At 29.0% G+C, this 5,585-nt stretch overlaps 1 long non-coding RNA gene across 1 annotated transcript; it reads left to right on the top strand.

The window, feature by feature from the left end:
• The first annotated feature begins 513 nt into the window (after positions 1 to 513).
• On the top strand, positions 514 to 950 carry LOC128290233 (uncharacterized). Its single transcript, XR_008279886.1, has 2 exons — positions 514 to 555; positions 624 to 950. It is a non-coding gene; the product is annotated as an uncharacterized LOC128290233 (long non-coding RNA).
• Positions 951 to 5,585: the final 4,635 nt, after the last annotated feature.

Here is a 5,585-nt window from a genome sequence, read left to right as displayed (position 1 = left end):
CCAATTGGGACATTTCCCCAAATATCGAAAACACGCGGATCCTCCCCGAGTTACGGGTCAACACGCGGATCTTTAGGCCTTGAAATGACGCCGTTTTGGTCACTAAACGATCACCCCAAAACGACATCGTTCGGGAAGCTTATAAATACAAAAAAAACTTTAAAATTTCATTTCTATCCGTGTTTTTTTTAAAAAAAATTAAAAATCCTCTGAAAGAGGAAGGAAAAGGGGGCCCTCGGAGCTCTGGCCAAGCCTCCGTCATCAGGCGATTCACGCTTTCGCGCCCACGCGTCGTCTTTTATGCCGTCGTACGCGACCCTCGGAGGTTAGAAACCTCAATTAGGTAAAACCCTTTTTCGCGTTTTAAAGCTATTTATCAAACTGTTTGTGTATGTATATATGCTTTGAACACAAAAAATAAAAAAATAAAATAGAAGATTCACCTCTTTGGAAAAAAACTGTTTGTATTTGCTTTTTATTTCTGACCTGTATCCGTATCGTTTATAGGTTACAAAGGGGCTTTTTATAGCCACTGTTTTTAGAGTTACAGATTAGGTAAGTATTTTCTTTCAATATCTTGCTATTTCTGCCGTGCTCTGTAGTTCTTCTTTCCCTTTTTGCAGGTACTCCCGAGGATTACGGCGCCAATCGCGCATTGACTGGGCGTTGGGTTGCGGCGCAAGGGCTTGACGATGGGTGCTTGCGGCACTAGGGTTTGCTAGAGACCCTAGCTTCTGATTTGGGGTCCGTGTGTTTGGGGCTCGTTTGGCCTGCTAAAATTTGGGCCACGATTGTATTTGGGTTGTGGTGTTTTGGGTCAATGTAACGGGCTATGGAGTAGTATTTTAGGTACTGATTTGGGCTTTGGTTTGTTTGGCCTTGTAATTGTAAATGGATTGTTTAAAAAAAAGGACTTTTATTTTAATTTGGTTTATTCAATTATTTTAAAATACGACCCGGGCAAAATATGGTTCATACAATTTTGCTTTAAAAAGTTTTCAAATATATATTGTTTCAAATTTGTATGTTCTAACATGAAAATAGTTATATTGTACAATATTTTAATTTAACATTATTAATTTTTCTAATTTAACTCGAACGATTTCACTTGATTTGTATTTATTACAAATACATTTGTAAAATTTTATTACTTTATTTATTTATTTTAGTACTTTATTTATTTTTTTCATTTTAGTCTTTAAATTTGTATTTTAATCAATTTACCTCAAAATGAAAGAAACAATTAATATTTGTTAACTTTGTTAATATGGTATAAACACAATTACGTGTTAATAACATTTCAACATTTAATTAATTTTTTAAAATTTATATAATTAAAAATATTTTTAATATTTTTATAATTTTTATGAAGTTTTAAATTTTAAAAAAATTAATTAAATGCTAATGTGTTACTTACATGACAATCCACGATATGTCATATTAGAAAAGTTAAAAAAATTAATTTTTTCTATTTTGAAATGATTTGATAAAATACAAGTTTAAAGATTAGAAGAAAAAAATTAAATAAAAATTAAAATGATATTTTTAAAATTAAAGGATTAAATAAGTTATAATACTAAATAAAAATAAAAGAATTTTGGAAGCTTAGCTTAGCTGGTATGCTTATGTGTGTCATCATGATTACAGTACAATGTCCTTATTTGCTTTTCTTTTTTATTCGTCACACACTTTAATTCTTATAAAATTAAACAATGTCAAATATATTAAAAAAAAACTATGGTGTATAAAAAATATTTTATAAAATATAGAATATACGGTAATTTTTAATTGGAACTCGATTAATAAATAAAATTAACTTAATCGGGCATTTAATATATTGTATAGATAAACTGCAAATAATATAGGCTTAATGTGAAATTTGATATTTCAATTTAATATTTTTTAATGTGATACCTATGTTATTTTTGATTAAATGTATTAATTTTTAATATTTAATTCGATTTTTAGAGTTGATTTATCTGATTAAATCATGATTTATGGGATTGTACTTAACAAATTAAATAAACTTATAATTAAAACTAAATTTATTCTATTAACAAATTTATGAAATATTTAAATCTAATAATATCGGTAATCAACTTTCATTAAGTCGATCCTAGAGCCCAAATTAAATACTAATAAGTTAAAATCATTATCTTTGTGTACCAAAATTGAATAAAAAATAACATAACTATTACATTAAAAAATATATCAAACTTAAGTACCAAATCACATATTAAACCAATAATATATCATCATTCATTTGAAAAAAATTTAAAAAGCATACTTGTCACAAAATAAATTATATTATTATAAATATATTTTATATTATTATAAATATATTTTTATATTTTATCTAAACTTAATAAAATCCAAAAAAAATCTTAAACTTTATCATTTTACATAATTTATAATAAATATATTTATTTTTAAAATAATCTAATAATTATTTACTTCTTAGGGTGGGTTTGGATGGGCGATTGAGTGCGGTGCGGTGCGTTTAGCTTACTTTTTATCTCACGTTATAGTATCGCTACAGTATCTAATCTCACCGCCACCGCTGTTTTTACACTAACCGCAAGTAAACGCACCGTCCATCAAAACTCATTCTTAGTGAATAAAGAAGTAAAATTTGACAGATCAGATTAGCTTTAGCTGCTCCTTTTTTGCTCTATCACTTTACAATCTTCCCGTTAAAAATGACAAGGACCAGTATTGGCCACCTTTCATTATTTTTTATATTACCATTTGGATCTTTTTCCCCTTTTTTATTTATTTATTTTCTTTTGATTATTTTTATCAATTTATTGTGCGTCTTTTAGCCATTTGAATTTTTTTAGTTAATTAAAATTTAATATTTCTAGTAATTTTATTTTTTAAATGTGTTTAGTAATTTAGGATAATTCTTTTATAAAATCTTTTAATAGTATCTATTTACCGCTTGATAGAATTTACATTTATTTTATTTTATTTGTTTTTAAAATTATATCATCGGTTAAATATTTTATACCTATTTATTTATTTTCAAAATTTACTATTTACTTATGGTATTTAAAAATATTTTGGTTATTCAATTTTAAAAATTATAAAATGTTCATTTAACTATTCATAAATTTTTATTTAAGTCATTAGACCGTTAAAATTATTGTTGTATAACCTTTTATGCTCTCATCATCGAGACCAATCAAAAGTTCTAATTCATTTTATTTTCTATAGTTCTTTTTATTTTCATAAAAACAATTTTAAACATCATGAACTTATGAGCCAAAATCCAAACAGTTTTCTTATTCGATCTCTAACACTAGGCATCAAATCGACTTGAAACTAATGTATGTTTTTCTACTAGTTGATGGGTATTGATCGTCGAATCATCGCTTGAAACTCGTTAGCCAAACTTTAAAAAAGAAAAAACTCAATAACCTAATAACTTAAATAAAAACTTTTGAATAATCCAATTATGGGTGAAGGCAAAAAAAAAAAAAGAGCCAAAATTAAATTATAATTTTTACGATAGTAAAATATAATTTCACCATTTATATAGCCTATATTTTTATAAATTCTAAATGATTAAATAAAAATATTATCATTTTAGGAGGATTAAAGTGTAATTTTACATTTCCTAATTTAAAATTTTAAAAAATTCAAATGGCTTAAATGAATTTTTTTTTTCATTTTAGGGAGGGCGAGGCCCCTGCCAGCTCCCTGAATTCGCCTCTAAATCCAATGACTACAACATAAATTTACTAAGTTCAGTTACCTTAAATATAATTTAAACTAAAGTTGTATGTGTTTGAGTTTAAATGGAGAGATAATGAGATGATAATTAAAAAATTAAAGATTATCATTAAAGATATTAAAATAAATTTATAAGTAATTAATAATTATATTTTAACTAATAAAATATTTTAAATAATAATCACATTAATACAATTAGAAATTTATTAATTATATACGTATCTATTTTCTATTATTTATTATGTATTTATTAATTTGTTATCAAAATCAAAATCCTATATTTTATATAATAACAACAATAAATAAGAAATGGTGATTAGAGTTTCTATTCATCTAAATAACACCAATTAATAATTCAAATAATATTAACATAAATTATATGTAAAAATCTTGTGGAGGAAAAAAATGTTTACGAGAGAATTTTATCTTTTACCGAAAGATAATAAAGCAGTTGGGAGAAAGAAGAATAGTGGAAACAGTTTTTGTTTACAACATTCCAAACTCTATGCATTGGAAAGTGTAATAGCCCAAATTTGACCGGGCTTTAAAAGGGCAAAATAGATAAATAAATATTTATTTTAAAGTCCATTTAACAGTCCAGGTTACAAAGTCCAAACATTGGGGCCCAAGCCTAAACAAACCGCATAACCAATACCCGTGTAACCCAAATACACCCGAAGCCCAACACATACACTAAACCCACCCTAAAACCCTTAACCCGATTACAAAACTTAAGTGGCCCAATTGGCCCAAACTTTTACACTGAGGCAGGAAACCCTAAGGTTTCTGCCTTTCCCTCCTAGCGCCGCAACATTTTCTGGAAGCCTTAGGAAGCGTCTCTCCAGCTCCCCGAATCGAGGCCATCAATGCACTGTCGAGGCCATCAATGGACTTCTCAGCATACTCAGGACTCCTCACCACCAGATTTCACGCCTCCATTAACACCAACGAGTCTACCATCGAGATCTTCGCAATTTTCCTGCAAAAAAGGAAAGAAAATTAGTAGGCAGATTAGAACAAGATATGGAAAAGAAATCTTGTGATTTCTTTCCTAAAATATGTCAGTTTAAGGCTATAAAGCCTTTCAAGGAATCTGTAAATGGGGACTACGCTTACGACACACACACACAGAGAAAAAAAAACACCATAAAGATATTGTACACCAAATATTTTTGCAATAATATATCAGAAAGATTTCACGAGAAAACGAAGGTGATCTATTGTTCTCTTTCTACTTTTATTTTATTTTTTACTTTATTGTAAGCAACCTGCATATAATACATTAAAAACAGAGGAGAGAGGAGTACCTTTTAGATTCACCGAGAAAAGCGAAGCTTTTCGGATCCCGACCGCCGTGTGTGGCGGAGTTGGTGACGGCGCGTGAAGCTGAGCACGGAGGTCCGATGAAAGGAGCAGACCGGCCTAGGGCCGAGCTCAGAGGGCTGGAAAGAATTTCAGAGGATTTCTCTCGTTTTTTTCTCTAAACCGGGTGCAAAATGATCTTAAAGTTTAGAATTTGGCTTATATAGCCCAAATGAAACGATGGCGTTTTAGTTTAACTCAATAAGCATAAAACGGTGTCGTTTCAAGGCTCAGGATCTGCGTGTTGACCCGATTACCCGGGGAGGATCCGCGTGTTTTCGTAAAGTGGGTTAATTGCCCAATTGGTCCTTCCGCATTTTTATCCTTTAAAATTAGGTTTATTTTATCTTTTAATTTTGCTCAAATATTTTGTTTTTATTTTAATTTGGTTCTTAAGCTCTTTAAAAAAAAGAAAGCGCATAAACGATGTCATTCTAAAAGGGGATATTTTCCGTTTTAATCCCCCTCCTTGTGCGCACATTTTAATT

Source organism: Gossypium arboreum, chromosome 3 (assembly GCF_025698485.1).
Source record: "Gossypium arboreum isolate Shixiya-1 chromosome 3, ASM2569848v2, whole genome shotgun sequence".
NCBI classification, from domain to species: Eukaryota; Viridiplantae; Streptophyta; class Magnoliopsida; order Malvales; family Malvaceae; genus Gossypium; species Gossypium arboreum.
This window is presented reverse-complemented; position numbering and strand designations above follow the sequence as displayed.